General features: G+C 68.2%; 1 pseudogene across 1 annotated transcript; it reads right to left on the bottom strand.

The window, feature by feature from the left end:
- Positions 1-564: 564 nt before the first annotated feature.
- On the bottom strand, positions 565-22055 carry LOC309601396 (IQ motif and SEC7 domain-containing protein 1-like; annotated as a pseudogene). The gene is made up of 15 exons (XR_014230901.1): positions 21072-22055; positions 20586-20614; positions 11279-11556; positions 8833-9304; positions 7302-8144; positions 6629-6790; positions 6387-6509; positions 5750-5916; positions 5518-5657; positions 4721-4846; positions 4508-4607; positions 4241-4402; positions 3224-3388; positions 2243-2292; positions 565-1574 (listed from the first exon to the last, which is right to left on the bottom strand). The product of XR_014230901.1 is annotated as an IQ motif and SEC7 domain-containing protein 1-like (transcript).
- Positions 22056-22977: the final 922 nt, after the last annotated feature.

Consider the following 22977-nt stretch of genomic DNA (forward strand, 5'->3'; position numbering starts at 1 on the left):
CCCCCCCCAAAAGAAGGGGCACAGGCGGATCACACGCCAAGGGCCGTCCGGTCCGTTTATGAAGCATCAAATATACAGTCTCTTATATACAGGGCCCGGCGCGGGCGCATGCGGGCCCAGCCGCCTGGGTCCCCTCCGCGCGCATCCCTGGGGGGGGGGGGTCGGCCGCTGGGTGCCCCCCACCCCGGGGAGGGGACGCGGGCGGCCGGGGTGGGAGAGGGGAGGACAAGGTGGGGGAGGGGGGATGGTTAAAGTGCCATGTGACATTCAGCCTGAGCTGGGGGAGGGGGGGGGAGGGGGCCATCCTCGACGCCGGACCCCCGAAACGGCGAGAGGAGGGGGGGACCCAGGCGTCCGGGTGCCCCCACCCTCACGGGGGCGAGGCACGAGCAGCCAAACACGAGCCACGTGCAGGTTATTTGGGGGGGGGGGGGGGGGGGGGTCAGGATAAATTGGGGGGGGGGGGTGTTTACAAAAATAACCACCGCATCCAGCATGCCGGCGCCGTCCATCGCTGCCGTGAGTTGTGTCCGTCCTCTGCCACAGCGGGGGGGGGGGGGGAGGTCAGACCACGGTGCTGATGCGGTTCCCCCCCTTGGGTTTGGGGGGGGCCCTGACCGGTTTGGGCCAGGGGCGAGGTGGGGCCGGCGGGGGAGTGGGGGCTGAGGGGGGTGTGGGGCGAGGGGGGGGGGCAGGGGGGGGGTAGGAGGGATGGGGGGGAATGGGGGAGTGGGGGGGGCGGGTGATGGTGGTGATGATGATGATGGTGGTGATGAGGCGGGGGGGCCGCCCCGCCGCCGCCCCCCCCGGAGGGGTCCCCCGGTTGGGCCGCCGCCCCCCCCGAAAACGAAGTGTTTGGCGGGGGCGGGGGGGCGGCGGGGGGTGATGGTGGGGGGGGGGGGGCCGGGGGGGTAAGCGTGGGGCAGCCCGTGGTGGGGGGGCGCGGGGCTGTAGAGGGGTAGGGGGGAAAGGGGTTGGCGGGGGGGGCCGGGGGGGGCACCCCCTCTTTTGCCGGGCCGGTGGAGGGTGTAATGGGGGTGCGGCGGCGGGAACCCCCCGCCGGGGGGGCCGTGCTGCTGGGGGGGCGCCGACAGCGGAGGTTGGGGCCCCCCGTGGAAGCGGGGGGGGGCTCCGGCGGCGATGGCGGGCAGCGGCGGGGGGGGGAGCGGGGCGAGCGGGCGGGGGGGGTTGTTGGGGGTAGGGGGGGTGGCGGCGGGGGTCCCGGTCCCCCCCCCGGCCGCCGCCGCCGCCGCCGCCCCCCCGGCGCCGTGGCAGTACTGGGCGTGCAGCGCCTGCAGCTTGGAGGGACCCTCGGAGGCCGGGGGGGGCGCGGGGGGAGGATGATGATGGTGGGAGGAGGAAGCCGAGGAGGAGGAGGCCGAGGCCGAAGCGGGACCCCCAGCCCCGGGCGGGGGGCCGGGGGGTCCTTTTCCCCGCCGGCTGCCGAAGAGGGACCCCAGGAAGGAGGAGGAGTTGGAGACGGGGCGGGGGGGGGGTTTGTAGCCCTCGGGGGCTCCTCCCGGCCCCCCCGGTGGCCCCCGCGCCTGCGGCCGGGGGCTGCTGATGATGGAGCCCTGCGGGAGGGGGCGGGGTCAGCCTGCCGGCGGGCCACGCCCACTCCCGGGCAAGCCCCGCCCCCTAGAACCAGCACCGCCCCCTCCCCGGGCAAGCCCCGCCCCCTAGAACTAGCACCGCCCCCCCAGCAAGCCCCGCCCCCTAGTACTAGCACCGCCCCCTCCCCAGACAAGCCCTGCCCCCTAGGGTCAGCCCCGCCCTCTCCTTGCTCAGACCCCGCCCCTTACAGCTAGCCCCGCCCCTTGGCACCAGCCTCTCCCCCCCCGATTGGTGGATGAGGCCAGCCAGCGAGGGATAGGCCCCACCCTCCCCGGAGCAGATCACATGACATCAGTGCACAGGCCCCGCCTCCCAGCTCTAGCTTCTCCCCATTGGTGGATGGGCTCCAGCTCCTCCAAGCAAGCCCCGCCCCTTCCCTGGGATGGCCCCACCCCCTCACACAAGCTCCTCCCCATTGCCAGAGAAGGGGAAAGCCCCGCCCCTTACACCCAACCACACCCCTTGGTGCATAAGCCCCTCCCCTTCAGGCCCAAGCCACGCCCCTCTCACAAGCCCCGCCCCTTCCCCAAGAGCAGAGGGGGTACTGGGGGTGGGTGGGGGGGTGGGCGGGGCTTTTCAAGGGGCGTGGCTTTAAGGGGCGGGGCCTGATGGGGCCCCTCCCACTCACCTCGATGGTGCTGTCCAGGGACCCCACGCTGTTGCGCCGGCCCCGCTTGCCTGGGGGGGGGGGGGGCACAGTTGGGGGGGAGCACTGGGGGGGGGGGGGCTGTCCCCAGTGCCCCCCCAAACCCTCCTGTCCCCCCCAGGGACCTCAGGGCCCCCCCCAGGGGTCCCCAAATGCCCCCCAGGGGACCCCAACTCCCCCAGTGGACCCCAAATGCCCCCCCAAGGGGACCCCAATTGCCCCCCAGGGCACCCCAAATGCTCCCAGGGGACCCCAAATGCCCCCCAGGGAACCCCAAGCCCCCCAGGGAACCCCAATCCCCCCCAAGGGGACCCCAATTGCCCCCCAGGGCACCCCAAATGCTCCCAGGGCACCCTAAATGCCCCCCAGGGGACCCCAAATGCCCCCTAGAAGTCCCCAAATGCCCTCCCAGGGGACCCCAACCCCCCCAGGGGACCCCAAATGCCCTGCAGGGCACCCCAAATGCCCCCCAGGGGACCCCAAATGCCCTCCCAGGGGACCCCAAGCCCCCCAAGGGGACCCCAAATGCCCCCCAGGGCACCCTATCTACCCCCAGGGCACCCCAAATGCCCCCCAGGGGACCCCAAATACCCCCTAGAAGTCCCCAAATGCCCTCCCAGGGGACCCCAAGACCCCCAGGGGACCCCAACTCCCCCCCAAGGGGACCCCAATTGCCCCCCAGGGCACCCCAAATGCTCCCAGGGCACCCCAAATGCCCCCCAGGGGACCCCAAATGCCCCCTAGAAGTCCCCAAATGCCCTCCCAGGGGACCCCAACCCCCCCAGGGGACCCCAAATGCCCTGCAGGGCACCCCAAATGCCCCCCAAGGGGACCCCAATTGCCCCCCAGGGCACCCTATCTGCCCCCCAAATGCCCCCCAGGGGACCCTAAGCCCCCCAGGGGACCCCAACTCCCCCCCAGGGGACCCCGACCCCCCCCCCGGGTGCCCCCTCCCCGTCTCACCGCCGTCGGAGAGGTCCCGCAGGGAGCTGCTGAGGGCGCTGCGCTTGAGCCCCTCGCCCGGCCCGAAGGCCTCCTCCAGGCTGCTGCGGCTGAGGCCGTTGAGGGCCTCGCGGGGGGGCCCCCCACCCCGCGTCCCCGACACCCCCTTCTGCTTCTCCAGCTCCGCTGTGGCGGGGGGGGGGCATGGCGGTCCCAGTTATCCCAGTGCTCCCCCCCCCCCCCCGAGAGCCCCAGCATTCCCAGTCCCCATCGAAATGCCCCCATTGACCGTCCCAGTGCTCCCAGTGCCCCTCCTGACCATCCCAGTGCCCCCACTGCCAGTCCCAGTGCCCTGGTGCCTGTCCCAGTGCCCCCATGCCCGTCCCAGTGCCCCCAGTGCCTGTCCTGGTGCCCCCAGTTCCCATCCAAGTGTTCCCAATGCCTCTCCCATTGCCCCCAGCACCCATCCCAGTGCTCCCAGTGCCCATAGTACCTGTTCCGATGTCCCCAGTGCCCATCCAAGTGATCCCAGGGACTGTCCCAGTGCCCATCCAAGTGCTCCCAGTGCCCATCCCAGTACCCCCAGTGCCCCTGTTCCCCATCCAATTGACCCCAGGGACCATCCCAGTGCCCATCCAAGTGATCCCAGGGACTCTCCCAGTGCCCATCCAAGTGCTCCCAGTGCCCATCCCAGTACCCCCAGTGCCCCTGTTCCCCATCCAATTGACCCCAGGGACCATCCCAGTGCCCATCCAAGTGCTCCCAGTGTCCCCATTTTCCATCCAAATGCCCCTGATGCCCCCCTCCCAGTTCCAATCCATGCTCCCAGTGCTCCCCGTGCCCATCCCAGTGCTCCCCGTGCCCATCCCAGTACCCCAGTGCCCATCCCACTGCTCCCAGCATCCATCCCCCTACCCCTAATCCCCACCCAACCACCCCCAGCGCCCATCCCATTGCTCCCAGCGCCCCTCCCATTGCTCCCAGCGCCCTTTCCAGTGCTCCCAGTGCCCCTCCCAGTGCTCCCAGCGCCCCGCTCACCCTCCACGCGGTACTTCTCCATCTCCTGCACCTCGGCCACGGACTCGCGGAGGTCGCTGGCGAAGCGTAGCCGGTCCTGTGGGCTCGGGGCGTTGAAGACGATCAGGACCTTCCTCTCCCCCCCCGGCGCCGCCGACAGCAGCTTGATCCCAAACTGGTAATCTGGGAGGGGGGCGGGGGGGGGGGGGGTCAGAGGTCATGGGGTTCGGGGAGGTGCCGTGGGGCGGGGGGGGGGGGGGGCATGCCATGGGGCGCCGTGGGGCTCACAAGCGTTCTGGAAGAGCTGCATGTGCATCTCAACGAGGGGGAAGCTCTGGCGGAAGCTGTAGGTCACCAGGATCTTCTTCTTCTGGAAGATCTTCGTCACCTGCCGAGGCCACCAGGTCACCGGGGACCCAAGCATCTGGGAGACCCCTCGACTCTCCCATGGGTGCCCCCCACCCCAGGGACACCCTCGCTGCGCCGGGGGGCCAGGCTCACCACCAGCAGGTCGTTGAAGAGGAAGACCTCGCGCTGGTGCAGCCCCAGGCGCTGGGGCCGGTTGGGGTCGGGGACCTCGTAGAGCTGGCAGCAGCACACCAAGCGCCGGTGGGGCAGGGACAGCACCTGGGGACAGGGGTGGGCTCAGCACAGGGGCGGGGCCTCGCTGGGACACACCCACCCACCCTCCAGGCCCGCCCCTTGATGGTGATGGCACCCTTGACATTGGCCTGTCCCATCCCTGGGGGTCACCTAGAGCGTCCCCCTGTAGCGTCACCTAGAACATCCCCCATTGGATCACCTAGAACATCCCCCATTGGTCACCTTGAGCGTCCCCCCCATAGGTCACGTAGAACATCCCCCACAGGGTCACCTAGGACTTCTCCCATAGGGCCACCTAGAACATCCCCCATAGGGTCACCTAGACCATCATCCCTCCATAGGGTCACCTAGAACATCATCCCTCCATAGGGTCACCTAGAACATCCCCCCTTAGGTCACCTAGAGTATCCTCCATAGGGTCACCTAGGCCACCATCCCTCCATAGGGTCGCCTAGACCATCATCCCTCCATAGGGTCACCTAGACCATCATCCCTCCATAGGGTCACCTAGAACATCATCCCTCCATAGGGTCACCTAGAACATCCCCCCTTAGGTCACCTAGAGTATCCTCCATAGGGTCACCTAGACCATCATCCCTCCATAGGGTCGCCTAGACCATCATCCCTCCATAGGGTCACCTAGAACATCCCCCTTAGGTCACCTAGAACCCATCCCATCCCTCGGGCGAACCCACCGGTTTCTTGCCGACGATCATGCGCTCGACGGCCTGGACCTGGGAGACGTGGTCGTCGTTGGTGCGCAGCTCCCGGCTCTGGATGCGCTGGTAGATGCCCACCAGCATGTCCCGGGGGATGTCCTCCCCGTTGTCCACCCCTGCGCGACACCCGGGCCCCCGCTCTAGAACCCGTGTTCAGAAGCAGGGGGTGGGGACACCAGGGGGGACGAGATGGGACCGGGCTCCTCACCTCGGAGGTTCTTGATGAAGTCCTCCAGCTTCATCTTGCGCTCGGCCTTGACGCTGGGGCTGTACATGTCGGTGTTGAGGAGGATGATGGCGAAGGCCAGGATGAAGATGGTGTCCGGGTTGCGGAACTGGCGCAGCAGGGCCGCGTTACACACGCAGTAGCGCTGGCTGCGGGGCAGACAATCCCCACGGCCCATGGGGTCAGGGTGCCCCACGGCCATCCCCACGTGCCTGGGATGGCTTCTGCACCCCACAGCAGTCCCACCACGGTCCAGGCCCCCTTGCGTGTGGGGCACCACCCCTGATGTCCTCCCAGTCTATAGGGTCACCTAGAACATCGCCTGGTCCCATGTGGGCCACCAACCCTGACATCCCCCTGCTTGGTCCATAGGGTCACCTAGAACGTCACCCGGCCCTGCATGTGCCATCACCCCTAACATCCCCTGATTGGTCCACGGTGTCACCTAGAACGTCACCCCATGGCACGTGGGCCACCACCCCTAGCGTCTCCCTCTTGATCCATAGGGTCACCTAGAACACCACCCCATGGTGACCACGCAACTGCGTCCTATGGCCCGGTGGCCTTCCCGGCGCCAGGGGAGACGGGGTGGGGACAGGGACCCGTCACCGTCCCTCACCTGAAGGCCTCGATCAAGCGCTCGACCTTCTGGGCCTCCCCCTGCACCCGAATGTGGGACTGGAACTTGCGCAGGGCCTCGTCCAGCTCCATCCCAGAGAAGTCCATCTCGTCCACCACGCAGCTGCGGGAGAACCCCACAGACCAGAGATGGCCTCGGTCCCAGGTGGACCCCCCCCACACCCCCCCCCCGCCCCGAGTCCCAGCGCGTCCCACCCCATCCCGGTGCGTCCCCCCGCTTACTCGAGGACGTCGCGGTTGAATTGCTTCTGGCGATTGCCGAGGAACTCGCCGATCATCTGCCGGCTCAATCCTTTTCTCTCCAGGATGAAGTGGGCCACCCCCACCGGGGTGTCCGAGAGGAAGCCCCTCTCGATCAAGTACTGGATCCCCTTCTCCGGCTTCCTACAAAGGTGGTGGACACGGGGTCGCCCCGACTGCCGTGGGGCTCGTCGTTTCGTCCTGGCTCTAGGGTGACCTAGAACGTCACCTTCTCCTGGCTATAGGGTCGCTTTGCCGCGGTTATGGAGTCACCTAAACATCACCTTGTTTTGGCTGTAGGATGACAACCCGGCTTCCCTATAGGGTCACCTAGAACATCATCGTCTTGACTACCGGGTCATCTAGAACGTCGCCACGGCCATACTATAGAGCTATCTAGAACATCATCACATTCTTCTGTAGGAGCACCTAAAACATCACCGTATTCTTTCTATAGGGCCACCACGGTCATCCTGTCCTTGCTATAGGATCACCTAGAACATCACCCTGTCTTCACCGTAGGGCCACCAAGACCGCCACCCTATCCCTTCCATAGGGTCACCGAGAACGCCACACGGTCCCGCTATAGGGTCACCAGACCCCATCCCACCTCCGACACGGGGTCACCCCCCCCCATTTCCCATCACCCCCTCACTTGTTGAAGAGGTTGAGGCCGATGCGGTACTGCCGGCGCTGCACCACGTCGTTGTTGAGCGCCGGCGAGTCCCAGCTCTGCCGCGGTTCCCGTTGGTACGTGGCTTTGCCGGGGGGGCCGGAGGGACCGGGGGGTTGCGGGGGGGGCGGCGGGAGGTGGCGGGGGCGGCGGCGGGGGTCGTCGCAGGCTGTCGCGGGATGAGGAACCCGAGGAGCAGTTGAGGGTCTCGTTGGAGTTGGAGCTGCTCCCCAAGCTCTCGTTGTCCCCCTCCGAGCCCTCCTCGGCGGCGGGGGGCGGCGGGGGGCCGGGGGGGGGGAGCGGGGGGGGCTTCGGGGTGGAAACAACGATGAGGGGGGCCGGTACGGGGCAACGTGCCCCCCCCAGCCCCTTCGGGTTCGTAGGGACCCCCCCGGTTGAGGGAACCGCGGTCGGAGCGGTCGCTGAGGTCGGCCGAGCTGTCGCTGGGGGGTTCGACCGTCAGCAAAGGGGGGTGCCCCCCGCCGCCGCCCCCGCGACCCCGGCACTCCAAGCACGGGGGGCCGCGACGAGGGGGTTCCTCGGGACCCCCCCAGCGTTCGGCCGGGCCGGGGGGGTTGGCGGGGGGAGGCGGGGGGGGGCGGAGGGGCGGGGGGAGGCGGGGGACCCCCGGTTTCAGAGGGGGGCTCGGGGCTGGGGGGTCGTTCGGGGGAGCGGGGGGAACCGGGGAGCCCCTCGTCCAGGTAGAGGGTGACGTCGCTGGTGGAGGTGGCGGCGCTGTCACCCGCGGGGGGGGGCGGGGGCACCGGGGGGGACCCCCCGGCCGCCCCCCAACGCTTCGTCGATGGAGGCGGCCAAGGACTTCACCTGCGGGGACGGACCCCCCCCCCCGTCAGCCCCCCGCCTCCATCGTCACCCCCCCTGGGCACCCCATGGCCCCCCAACTCCCCGTGACCCCCCCATGGTCCCTGGGACCCCCATGCCCCCCCCCCGCGCCCCTCCTTGTCACTTGTGACCCCCCCATGACCCCTCTATGGCCCTATGACCCCATGACCCCCATGGCCCCTGTGACCTCCATGACCCCCATGGCCCTGTGACCCCCCCCATGGCCCTGTGACCCCCATGACCCCATGACCTCCATGACCCCCATGGCCCTGTGACCCCCCAATGACCCTCTGACCCCCATGACCCCCATGGCCCTGTGACCCTCATGGCCCCTGTGACCTCCATGACCCCTATGACCTCCATGACCCCCATGGCCCCCATGACCCCCATGGCCCCTGTGACCCTCATGGCCCCTGTGACCTCCATGACCCCCATGACCCCCATGACCTCCATGACCCCTATGACCTCCATGACCCCCATGGCCTCTATGACCCTCATGGCCCCTGTGACCTCCGTGACCCCTATGACCCCCGCGACCCTCCCATGGCCCTGTGACCCCCATGGCCCCTATGACCTCCATGACCCCTATGACCTCCATGACCCCCACGGCCCCCGTGACCTCCCACAGCCCTGCGACCCCCACGACCCCCACGACCCCCGCGACCCCTACCTGCTGCGCGAAGGCCTCCTCCAGGTCGGCGCCACCGGGCCCGAAGTCGGCGGAGGCCGAGAGCTGGCGGGGGGGGCTGCCGGCGCCCCCCGCCCCGGCCCCCCCTCCCGTCACCCCCCCTTCGGCGGGACCACCCCCCCCATCCAACCCAGCCCGACAAGACCCCCCGTATCGGGGCGCCCTTCGAGGTCCCCCCAACACCCCCTCGTCCAGCGAGGCGGGTTTGCCTTGGAAATAGGGGGGGGGCGGCGGAGGGGGGCCCGGGGCGGGGGCTGGGGGGCCGCGGTCGTATTCCTCGAAGGAGAATTGGAGGCGGAGGCCGGGGAGGGCCAAGCGCCGGGCGCGCCCCCCCCTCGCTGCGCAGCCGCTCGAACTTCTGGGCCATGCGGTAGCGGCGGAAGGCGGCCTGGATGGTGCGGGCGGCGCGGCGGGTGCGGAAGTAACCCCCGTATTTGCGCTCCAGCATCTCCACCTGGGGGGGGGGGGGGACACACACGGGGAGACGTGGGGACACGGCGGGGGGACGCGGGGATGGGGACGCGGGGATGGGGACGTGGGGATGGGGATGAGGACGTGGGGACGGGGATGGGGACATGGGGACAGGGATGAGGACGTGGGGACGGGGATGGGGACATGGGGATACGGGGATGGGGACAGGGATGGGGACATGGGGGCACAGATGGGGACACGGAGATGGGGACGGGGATGGGGACATGGGGACAGGGATGAGGACGTGGGGACGGGGATGGGGACATGGGGATACGGGGATGAGGACAGGGATGGGGACATGGGGACAGGGATGGGGACATGGGGACGTGGATGGGGACACGGAAATGGGGACGTGGATGGGGACATGGGGACAGGGATGGGGACATGGGGATATGGGGATGGGGACAGGGATGAGGACAGGGGGACGAGGACAGGGACATGGGGATGGGGACAGGGATGGGGACATGGGGACAGGGATGAGGACATGGGGACGTGGATGGGGACACAGAGATGGGGATGGGGACATGGGGACAGGGATGAGGACATGGGGACGTGGATGGGGACATGGAAATGGGGATGTGGATGGGGACATGGGGGTACAGATGGGGACACGGAGATGGGGACAGGGATGGGGACATGGGGACATGGATGAGGACATGGGGACGGGGATGAGGACATGGAGATGGGGACAGGGATGGGGACATGGGGACAGGGATGAGGACATGGGGACGGGGATGAGGACATGGAGATGGGGACAGGGATGGGGGCAGGGATGGGGACATGGGGACAAGGACAGGATTGGGGACATCGTGGGGACAGGGATGGGGACATGGAGATGAGGACAGGGATGGTGACATAGGGGCATGGATGGGGACACGGAGATGGGGACAGGGATGGGGACATGGCGATACGGGGATGGGGACAGGGATGAGGACATTGGGGCATGGATGGGGACACGGTGACACATCGGGGACCCAGAGGTGGAGATGGGGATGGAGAGGGGACAGGGAGGGGACAGGGAGGGGACAGGGCAGGAGGGGACAGGTGAGGCAACACCCAGGGAAACGGGGTTGGCACCAGGGTGGGGGCACGGTGGCCTCGCACGGGGCCAGTGACCATCGCACGGGGCTGGGGACCATCACACGTGGCCAGGGACCATCGCACGTGGCTGGTGACCATCACATGGGGTTGGGGACCATCACGCATGGGGTTGGTGACCATCACACGTGGCTGGGGACCATCACATGGGGCTGGGGACCATCACACGTGGCTGGGGACCATCACATGGGGCTGGGGACCATCATACGTGGCCAGGGACCATCACATGTGGCTGGGGACCATCACACGTGGGGTTGGTGACCATCACACGTGGCTGGGGACCATCACACGTGGGGTTGGTGACCATCACACGTGGGGTTGGTGACCATCACACATGGGGTTGGTGACCATCACACGTGGCTGGGGACCATCATATGGGGCTGGGGACCATCGCATGTGGCCAGGGACCATCACATGGGGCTGGGGACCATCACACATGGGGTTGGTGACCATCACACGTGGGGTTGGTGACCATCGCACGTGGGGTTGGTGACCATCGCACGTGGCTGGTGACCATCACACGTGGGGTTGGGGACCATCGCACGTGGGGTTGGTGACCATCACACATGGGGTTGGTGACCATCGCACATGGCTGGTGACCATCGCACGTGGGGTTGGTGACCATCACACGTGGGGTTGGTGACCATCACACGTGGGGTTGGTGACCATCACACGTGGCTGGGGACCATCACACGTGGGGTTGGTGACCATCACACATGGCCAGGGACCGTCACACGTGGCCGGGGGGACCGTCACACGGGGCTGGGGACCGTCACACGTGGCCGGGGACCGTCACACGGGGCCGGGGGACCGCCGCAGGGGGGTGGCGGGGGACGTCACCCGCGTGTCCCCGGGGTACCTTCTTGTCCTGCAGGTCGGTGGAGAGCTCGTAGCTGTCGCTCAGCGCCTTCGGCCTCTTGCTCTCCTCCTCCTCCTCCTGCTTGCGCAGGGCCACGCTGGCGGGCTGGGGCGGCAGCCGGGGCCAGGCCAAGCCCGGGGAGCCCCCCCCGGGGCACCCCCCGGCGCCCCCCGCTCCCTGGGGGGCCGGTTGGGGAAGGCCGCGGTACGGCGGGGGGCGGCCGGGGCTGTCGGGCACCGGCCCCCCACCCTCGCTGCCCGGCGCCTCGCCGTCCACCGCTGCGGGGACACGGCGTCACCCCCACGGCAGGACCCCCCCCCCGAGTCACCCCCGGAGCCCCCCCAACCACCCTGAGACCCCCAACCACCCCCAGACCCCCCCCAAACCACCCTGAGACCCCCAACCTCCCCCAGGCCCCCCCCAAACCACCCTGAGACCCCCAACCACCCTGAGACCCCCCCAAAGACACCCCACCCCCCCCCAAACAGCTCTGTCCCCCCCCCCCCCAGGGCGCCTGGAGCCACCTGAGCAGGGACCACGGGGACACACGGACGTGGGACGGACGGACACGGATGCGGGGACGCAGGGACACACGGACGTGGGATGGACGGACACGGATGCGGGGATGTGGGGACGCGGGGACACACGGACGTGGGACGCGCGGACATGGGATGCACGGACACACGGACGTGGGACGGACGGACACGGATGCGGGGATGTGGGGACGCGGGGACACACGGACGTGGGACGCGCGGACATGGGACGCACGGACATGGATGTGGGGATGCGGGGACGCGGGGACACACGGACGTGGGACGCGCGGACATGGGACGCACGGACATGGATGCAGGGATGCGGGGACACGGACACACGGACACACGGACGTGGGACGGACGGACACGGATGCGGGGATGCGGGGACGCGGACACACGGACGTGGGACGGACGGACATGGATGCGGGGATGCAGGGATGTGGGGACACACGGACATGGGACGCACGGACATGGATGCAGGGATGCGGGGACACGGACACACGGACGTGGGACGCACGGACATGGATACGGGGATGCGGGGACACGGGGACACACGGACGTGGGACGCACGGACATGGATACGGGGATGCGGGGACACGGGGACACACGGACGTGGGGAGGCGTGGACCTGACAGACATGGGGACAGGGAGATGGGACACACGGACATGGGGACACACGGACAGGAGACATATGGACATGACAGACATGGGGACAAGGAGATGGGACACACGGACATGGGGACACACGGACATGGGACACACGGACATGACAGACATGGGGACAAGGAGATGGGACACACGGACATGGGACACAGGGACATGGGGACGCAGGGACACATGGACACAGACATGGGGACACACGGACATGGGGCAGGGACATGGGGACACATGGACACATAGACATGGGGACATGTGACACGGGGACACACGGACATGGGACACACGGACATGGGGACACACGGACATGGGACACAGGGACACATGGACATGGGGAGACGTGGACATGGGGACACACAGACATGGGGACACACGGACATGGGACACACGGACATGGGGACACACGGACACGGGGATACCTGGACATGGGGACATGGGGACACACGGACATGGGACACACGGACATGGGGACACATGGACACGGGGACACACGGACATGGGGACACACGGACACTGGGATACCTGGACATGGGGACACACGGACACGGGGACACACGGACATGGGGACACACGGACACTGGGATACCTGGACATGGGGACACACGGACATGGGGACACACGGACATGGGGACACATGGACACAGGAACACACAGACACGGGGACACACGGACACAGGGACATGTGGACATGGGGACACACGGACATGGGGACACACAGACATGGGACACACAGACACGGGGCCACATGGACACAGGGACACACGGACATGGGGACATGGGGACACAGGGATACACAGACATGGGACACACGGACACGGGGACACACGGACACGGGGATACCTGGACATGGGGACACACGGACATGGGGGGACACACGGACACGGGACACACGGACATGGGACACACAGACATGGGACACACGGACACGGGGACACACGGACATGGGGGGACACGGACACAGGGACACACAGACATGGGACACACGGACATGGGACACACGGACACAGGGACACACGGACACAGGGACACACGGACATGGGACACATGGACACGGGACACACGGACATGGGACACACGGACACGGGGACACACAGACACGGGACACACGGACACGAGGAAACACAGACGTAGAACACACCCGGACCCACGGACACCCGGACCCACGGACACAGCCCCCCCTCCCCCCCCCGGGGACCCAGGCATCCGGGGAAGGGGGGGGGGGGGGGGGGGTCCGGGAAGATGGGGGGGGGTCCCCAAAAATGGGGGGGGGGGGCGGGGTCCAGGTTCCTGGGGATCCCCGAAGGTTTGGGGGGGGGGGATGGGGAGGTCCCGCGTGGGGGAGGGGAGGGGGTGGGGGAGGTTTTTGGGGGGGGGGGGGGGTCCCCCCGACTCACCCGTGCAGCAGGCGCTGCCGGAGCGGCCCCCGCCGCCGGTCGGCGGTGCACTGCAGGCACCACATCCCGGGGGGGGGGGGGGGGGGACACGGGGACCCCCCCCCACGAGTGGGGAGGGGGGGGGGGGGGAGGGGGAGGATTTGGGGGGGGGGGTGGGGGGGGGCGGCTCCTCCGCAGCAGGCACCCAGGGCCCGAGCGGCCGGGGGAGGGGGGGGGGGCGGGGGGGGGGGGTCGCTCCTCCGGCTCCTCCCCCCCCACCCCCCCCCTCCTTGCGCGTGCCCGGACGCCGGGGTCCCCTCCCCACGCGGGGGGGGGACACACACGCGGGGGGGGGGAGGGGGGAGGGGACGCCTGGGTCCCTCTGAGATGGAAATGGGGGGCTTTTCCCCCCAAAAAAGGGGAGCCCGGCTGCCTGGGGGGGGGGGGGGGCTGCCCCCCAATATTTAGGGGGGGGTGGCTGGGTCCCCTGGGGGGGGTCTCTGAGGGGGGGGGGGGCGCCCAAAGTGGGGGTGGGGGTGGGGTGCGCCCGGACGCCGGGGTGTGGGGGGGGTCCCAATGGGGGGGGGGGCGCCAGGCGCATGCGCGGAGCGGCGACTCCCCCCCCCCTCCCGTCGGGCTGGCGGTTGCCATGGGGACGCGGCGGGCGGGGGCGGGGCCGGCGGGTTGCCAGGGTTGCTGTTACCATGGCGACACGGCGGGGGATGGAGGGGGGGAGGGGGGGGGGAGCCCGGACGCCTGGGTTCCCCGCGGGGGGGGGGGGGGGGAGGGGAGGGGGGGGGTCCCCGGCGCGAGCCCCGCCCCACCCCTCTCACGTCACCGCCCTCTCCCCAAAATAGCCCCGAGGAGGCGCCGTGATGGCGGCGTTGCCATGGCAACCGCCCCCAAACACCACCACCCCCCCCCCCCCCAAACCAACCGGGGGAGGACCCCAGGCGTCCGGGGCCCATACGGCGCCTATAGGGCCCTGAGGAACCTATAGGATCCCTATAGGGCCCTGGGGGGGGCCCCCTATGGCCCCTATAGGGCCCTGGGCTCCATACGGCCCAGGAATGTATAAGGGTCTCTATAGGCTCCCGGGATCTATAAGGGCCTCTATAGGTCCCCCAGGGATTTACGAGGGCCCCTATAGGTCCCTGGGGTCCGTAAGGCCCCTATAGAGCCCTGGGGAGCCACACGGCCCCTGTAGGTCTACAGGGATCCATACAGCCCCTGGGGAGCTACAAGGACCCCCTATACATCCCCTAGGTCCATGTGACCCCTATAGGTCCCAGGGAACCCATACAGTCCCTGTATATAGGAGCCATACAGCCCCCAGGGAACCCATACGGTCCCTATATGCCCCTGGGGACCGTATGGCCCCTACAACACCCATAGGGCCTCTATAACCCCTCTACCACCTGCAAGGGGTCTGGCCCCTATAGCGCCCAGAGGGCCCCCGCAGCACGCGACAAGGTCCATACAGCCCCTATACTGCCCCGTGGGGCTCTGTGCAGCCCATATAGCACCATATACCACCTATACTGCCCCACGGGGCTCTGTGCAGCCCATATAGCACCCTATGGCCCCTATACTGCCCCACAGGACTCTGTGCAGCCCATATAGCACCATATACCACCTATACTGCCCCACGGGGCTCCGTGCAGCCCATATAGCACCATATGGCTCCTATACTGCCCCGTGGGGCTCTGTGCAGCCCATATAGCACCATATACCACCTATACTGCCCCACAGGGCTCTGTGCAGCCTGTATAGCACCTATACTGCCCTGTGGGGCTTCATGCAGCCCGTATAGCACCATATAGCACCTATACGGCCCCACAGGGCTCCATGCAGCCCATGTAGCATCTATACTGCCCCACAGGGCTCTGTGCAGCCCGTATAGCACCCTATGGCCCCTATACTGCCCCGTGGGGCTCCGTGCAGCCCGTATACTACCTATACTGCCCCATGGGGCTCCATGCAGCCCGTATAGCACCCTATTGCCCCTATACTGCCCTGTGGGGCTCCGTGCAGCCCGTATAGCACCTATATTGCCCTGTGGGGCTCCATGCAGCCCGTATAGCACCCTATGGCCCCTATACTGCCCCCGTGGGGCTCCGTGCAGCCCGTATAGCACCCTATGGCCCCTATACTGCCCCGTGGGGCTCCGTGCAGCCCGTATAGCACCCTATGGCCCCTATACTGCCCCGTGGGGCTCCGTGCAGCCCGTATAGCACCCTATGGCCCCTATACTGCCCCGTGGGGCTCCGTGCAGCCCGTTATAGCACCCTATGGCCCCTATACTGGCCCCGTGGGGCTCCGTGCAGCCCGTATAGCACCCTATGGCCCCTATACTGCCCCGTGGGGCTCCGTGCAGCCCGTACAGCACCCTATGGCCCCTATACTGCCCCGTGGGGCTCCGTGCAGCCCGTATAGCACCCTATGGCCCCTATACTGCCCCGTGGGGCTCCGTGCAGCCCCTATAGCACCCTATGGCCCCTATACTGCCCCGTGGGGCTCCGTGCAGCCCCTATAGCACCCTATGGCCCCTATACTGCCCCGTGGGGCTCCGTGCAGCCCGTACAGCACCCTATGGCCCCTATACTGCCCCGTGGGGCTCCGTGCAGCCCGTATAGCACCCTATGGCCCCTATACTGCCCCGTGGGGCTCCGTGCAGCCCGTATAGCACCCTATGGCCCCTATACTGCCCCGTGGGGCTCCGTGCAGCCCGTATAGCACCCTATGGCCCCTATACTGCCCCGTGGGGCTCCGTGCAGCCCGTATAGCACCCTATGGCCCCTATACTGCCCCGTGGGGCTCCGTGCAGCCCGTATAGCACCCTATGGCCCCTATACTGCCCCGTGGGGCTCCGTGCAGCCCGTACAGCACCCTATGGCCCCTATACTGCCCCGTGGGGCTCCGTGCAGCCCGTACAGCACCCTATGGCCCCTATACTGCCCCGTGGGGCTCCGTGCAGCCCGTATAGCACCCTATGGCCCCTATACTGCCCCGTGGGGCTCCGTGCAGCCCGTATAGCACCCTATGGCCCCTATACTGCCCCGTGGGGCTCCGTGCAGCCCCTATAGCACCCTATGGCCCCTATACTGCCCCGTGGGGCTCCGTGCAGCCCCTATAGCACCCTATGGCCCCTATACTGCCCCGTGGGGCTCCGTGCAGCCCGTACAGCACCCTATGGCCCCTATACTGCCCCGTGGGGCTCCGTGCAGCCCGTATAGCACCCTATGGCCCCTATACTGCCCCGTGGGGCTCCGTGCAGCCCGTATAGCACCCTATGGCCCCTATACTGCCCTGTGGGGCTCTGTGCAGCCTATACAGCACCCGGGGGGTCCATATGGCCCCTATAGGGGGCCCCCGGGGGAACCCAGGCGTCGGGGGGGGGCTCTTACCTGCGGGTGGGGGGAGGTTGGAGCGGCCGAGAGGACCCACGGGTGGCACCTGGAGGGGGGGGGGGACGGACAAACGGACGGGGGGGGGGGAGACGATGGACAGACGGACGGACGGAGGGATGTCTACTCCTCCCTACGGCGGGATGGACGGACGGACGGACGGGAGGATGGACGGACAGACGGGGGGGGAGGATGGATGGATGGATGGACGGAGGGGGATGGATGGACAGGGATGGACGGACAGACAGACGGTGTGGGCCAGGGGGTGCGGAGGACAGACGGACGGATGGACCAGGGCGGGGGGGGGGGGGCAGGGGGTGTGGCGGACAGACGGACGGACGGACGGAGGGGCAAGGGGGGTGGCGGCCGGACAAGCGGACAGACGGACAGCCGGGGAGGAGAGAGAAAGAGGAGAGAAAACACGAGTCAAGAGCCGGAGGGGGGGGGGGGGGGACAGACGGACAGACGGACACGGGGGGGGACACGAGGAGGGGGGAGAGGGCCACGGCGGGGGGAGGGGGATCCAGTGGATCCCCGGGGATCTGGGAGGGGATCGGGCCCATGGCGGCGGGTCCAGGCCCGGGACGGGGGGGGGGGGTCGCACTCACGTCATGGCGGATCCAGGGGGGGGTGGGGGTGGGGGGGGCACCCAGGCGTCCGGGAATGGGGGACCCCCCGATATCCGGGAATGGGGACCCCGATATCCGGGAATGGGGACCCCGATGTCCGGGAATGGGAGGCAGGCGGCCGAGCGCTCAGGCCTGACAAACTCATGACAGGATTCGGAAACCGCAGGCCGGAATTCCGCCCCCCCCGCCCCCCCCCCCCGCCGCCCCCATCCGGACGCTTGGATCCCTCCGGAAGGGACGGAACCGGGCACGGCCTCGCACGAGGCCGGCGTGCGAGGCCCACGTGCAAACGGGGCGGGAGGGTCACGCTTCGCGCGCGGGGTTGCACGGCGTTGCACGCCCACGCATGACGTTGCACGGGGTTGCACGGCGTTGCACGCCCATGCATGGGGTTGCACGGGGTTGCACGCCCATGCATGGGGTTGCACAGTGTTGCACACCCATGCATGACGTTGCACAGGGTTGCACGGCATTGCACACCCACGCATAGGGTTGCACGGGGTTGCATGGGGTTGCACACCCATGCATGACGTTGCACAGGGTTGCACGGCATTGCACACCCACGCATAGGGTTGCACGGGGTTTGCACGGGGGTTGCACACCCATGCATGGGGTTGCACGGGGTGGTTGCACGGCATTGCACACCCATGCATGACGTTGCACGGGGTTGCACGGCATTGCACACCCACGCATAGGGTTGCACGGGGTTGCACGGGGGTTGCACACCCATGCATGGGGTTGCACGGGGTTGCACGGCATTGCACCACCCATGCATGACGTTGCACAGCATTGCACACCCATGCATGGGGTTGCACGGGGTTGCACGGCATTGCACACCCATGCATGACGTTGCACCGGGGTTGCACGGGGTTGCACACCCACGCATAGGGTTGCATGGCATTGCACGGTTGTTGCACACCCATGCATGACGTTGCACGGGGTTGCACGGGGTTTGCACACCCATGCATGACGTTGCACAGGGTTTTGCACGGCATTGCACACCCATGCATGGGGTTGCATGACGTTGCACAGCATTGCACACCCATGCATGGGGTTGCACAGGGTTGCACGGCGTTGCACACCCACGCATGGGGGTTGCATGGCGTTGCACGGTGCTGCACACCCACGCATGGGGGTTGCACGGCAATTGCATGGTGTTGCACACCCATGCATGGGGTTGCACAGGGTTGCACACCCATGCATGATGTTGCACGGCGTTGCATGGTGTTGCACACCCATGCATGGCGTTGCACCGGGGTTGCGCGCCCTTCGCACAGGGTTGCACGGCGTTGCATGCCCACGCACGGTGTTGCACAGGGTTTGTGTAGCGTTGCACACCCGTGGCACGGGGTTGCACGGCCTTGCACGCCCATATGCATGGGGTTGCACGGCATTGCACGCCCTTGCACACCCTTGCACAGCATTGCACACCCTTGCAACGGTGTCGCACACCCTCGCACGGTGTCGCACACCCTTGCACGGCGTTGCACACCCTTGCACACCCTCGCACACCCTCGCACGGGCGTTGCACACCCCGGCGCGGCCTCGCACGCCCTCGCACGGCGGCGTCACCCCGTGTCACCCCGCCCTCGCGCACCCCCCGCAGGGCAGGGCCGGACCCCCCATCCCCCCCCCCACCCGGTCGGGGGGGGGGGGGGGGCTCCCACGGGGGCGGGTCGCCGGTTGCCAATGGCGACGCTGCCCCCCCCCCCCCCCCCCGCTGTCACGCCTCCCCCCCGGCGCTGTCATCGCTGTCACCCGCCGCCCGCGCCGTCGCCTGGCAACCGCCCCCGCGTGCGCCCCGCCGCCCCGGCAACGCGCACCCCCGGCCGGGGGGACCCAGGCGCGGCCACCCACCCCGCGCCCCGTCGCGACACGACGGGGTCCGTCGCGACACGACGGGGGCCCGTCGCGACATCTCGGCCCCGGCGCAGTACGGCAGGGCCCGTCGCGACACGTCGGCTCCGTTGCAACCGGCCAGGGCCTGTCGCGACACGCCGACCCCGCCGCAATAGGACAGCCTCGTCGCGACACGTCAGCTGTATCGCAACGGGCTGGGTCGCGATAGGTCAGCCCGTTGCAACATAGCGGCTTCATCGTGACGTCAGGCCCTATTGCAATGGGCTGGGGCCTTTCGCGACAGGCCGGCCCCGTTGCAATACATCAGCCTCGTCGTGACGCATCGGCCCTGTTGCAACCACCTGGGGCCTGTCGCGACAGGTCATTCCTGTTGCAATATGTCAGCCTCCTCGAGACACGTCCCCTCTATTGCAATAGGCCGGGTCCTGTTGCAACAGCTCAGCCCCATTGCAATGCGGCGGCCTTGTCGTGACATGCCGGCTCCGTCACGACGTGCCAGGTCACGTCGGTCTCCTCAAGACACATCAACCCTATTGCAATAGGCCGGGTCCTGTTGCGACAGCTCAGCCCCATTGCAGCGCGGCGGCCCTGTCGCGACGTGCCGGCTCCGTCGTGACATGCCAGATCCGTCGCGACACGCCGGGGTCTATCGCGACATGCCGGTCCCCCGTCGCGACACGCTCGACAACAGCCCCGCCACCTCCCCAGCCCCAGAGAGCGGGACCCAGGCGTCCGGGCGGGGGGGGGGGGGGGGAGGGAGGGGGGAACCCGGGGGGTGGGGGGGGGGAGGGGGCAGTGGGGGAGGGGTGGGGGTCAAAGGGCATGGGGGGGGAGGGGCGGTACTGACCTCACTGTCCTCGAGCTGTCCCGGTCCGACCTGGGGGGAGGGGGGAGAAGGGGGGAGGGGGAGGTCAGGGAGCAGCACAGCTCCCCTCCCGCCCCCCAAAAAAGGGACCCCCGGTGCCCGGACCCCTCCCCCCCCCCCCAAAAAGGGACCCCGGCGCCCGGACCCCTCCCCCCCCCCCAAAAAGGGACCCCCGGCGCCCGGACCCCTCCCCCCCCCCAAAAGGGCCCCGGCCAGGCCAGGCCCGACGGGGCGACGGCAGGGGGTGGGGGGAGGGGGAGCTGTGACGCGCGCGTTCCCCCCACCCCCCACTGCTCCCACATCTGCTCCCACCCCTCCCCCCCTCCCCCCATCGGGTGTGATGAGTTCTGCCCAGGCCTCAGCCCGCTGCATGGGGGGGGGGGGAGGGGATTTTCTGGGTGCTGGGGGGGGGGAGGGGAGGGTGGGGGAGGGGGGGAGGGGGGGAGGGTGGGGGGAGGGGGGTCCTTACTTGCGCTGGAGGGTGGTGGCGGGGCTGGTGCTGGCGCTGGTGCTGTGTCCTCCCCCCCCGGGGCTGGAGCTGCGGGAGGGGGCCCCGACTGAGGGGCCCCCCGCGGCGGCCAATCCCGTTCCCAATCCCGATGGGAAGCGCCGCAGCGCTCCCGGGAACACGGAGCGGGATACGATCCTTCCCGGTCCATACACGACGGATAATGACCGTCCCGACTCCGGTACTTGCAATTCCCGGTCCCACGTGGCTCTGGTATTGCCCGTCCCGGTCCATACGGCTCGGATACTGCCCGTCCTGATCCATACGGCTCGGATACTGCCCATCCCGCTCCATACGGCTCGGATACTGCCCGTCCCGGTCCGTACGGCTCGGATACTGCCCGTCCTGATCCATACGGCTCGGATACTGCCCGTCCCGGTCCGTATGGCTCGGATACTGCCCATCCCGGTCCGTACGGCTGGCATATTGCCCATCCCGGTCCGTACGGCTCGTATATTGCCCGTCTCGGTCCGTATGGCTCGGATATTGCCCATCCCGGTCCAGGCGGCTTGGGATATTGCCCATCGCGGTCCGTATGGCTCGGATATTGCCCGTCGCGATCCATACGGCTCGGGATATTGCCCTTCGCGATCCAAATGGGGCTGATACTGGAGATCCCCGCTCCAAGCAGCCGTGATACTGCCCGTCTCGGTCCATACGACCCGTATATTGCCCGTCCCGCTCCGGACGAGCCTGGTAAAGGTCTGTCGCGGTCTTTACGGCTCTGATAGGACCTATCGTGATCGGGACGGTTGGGATACGGCCCCGTCGCGATCCCGTTAACCGCCTCGTATTGCCCGTCGCGATCCATATGAGCCGCGTAGGGTCTCTCCCGGTCCGTACGTCCGGCGTTATTGCCCGTCGCGCTCCAAATGCTCCTGGTACTCGCCCGTCGCGCTCCAGGTGCTCCTGGTATTGCCCGTCGCGCTCCAGGTGGGGCTGGTATTGCCCGTCGCGATCCGTACGGGCCGGTATATTGCCCGTCGCGATCTAAGTGCCCCTGGTAGGGGAGGTCGCGGTCCGTATGGGGCGGGTATTGCCCGTCGGGGTCCGTATGGGGCGCGTAGGGGAGGTCGGGGTCGGCGCAGGGCGGGTATGGCCCCTCCGGGTCCAGGTGGTTTTGGTATTGGCCGTCGGGGTCCGCGTGGCCCTGGGGGGGGGGGATATGGGGCTGGCAGGGGGGGCCGGGGCTATATGGTCCCGGGAACGTATGGATCTGGGCTGGCCCTATGGCCCTGCGAGCCCTGACCTGCTCTATACGGCCCTGGGAGTCCTGCCCTAGTCTATATGGCCCTGGGACCCCCCTGACCAGGCCCATATAGCCCTGGGACCCCCCCTGACCTGCTCTATATGGCCCTGGGACCCCCCTGACCAGGCCCATATAGCCCTGTGACCCCCCTGACCTGCTCTATATGGCCCCAGGACCCCCCCTGACCTGGTCTATATGGCCCTGGGACCCCCCTGACCAGGCCCATATAGCCCTGGGACCCCCCCTGACCTGCTCTATATGGCCCCAGGACCCCCCCTGACCTGGTCTATATGGTCCTGGGACCCCCCCTGACCTGGTCTATATGGTCCTGGGAGCCCCCGCCTGACCCAGCCCATATGGCCCTAGGACCCCCCCCTGACTTGGCCCATATGGCCCTGACCCCCCTGACCTAGTCTATATGTCCCTGAGACCCCCCTGAACGAGCCCATATGGCCCTGGGACCCCCCCCCTGACCTGGTCTATACGGCCCTGGGACCCCAGTCCTGCTCTATATGGTCCTGGGACCCCCCTGACCTGGTCTATATGGCCCTGGGAGCCCTGTCCTGCTCTATATGGTCCTGGGACCCCCCCTGACCTGGTCTATACGGCCCTGTGACC

The sequence above is a fragment of the Platalea leucorodia genome (assembly GCF_965183815.1).
Source record: "Platalea leucorodia genome assembly, chromosome: 33".
NCBI lineage: Eukaryota > Metazoa > Chordata > Aves > Pelecaniformes > Threskiornithidae > Platalea > Platalea leucorodia.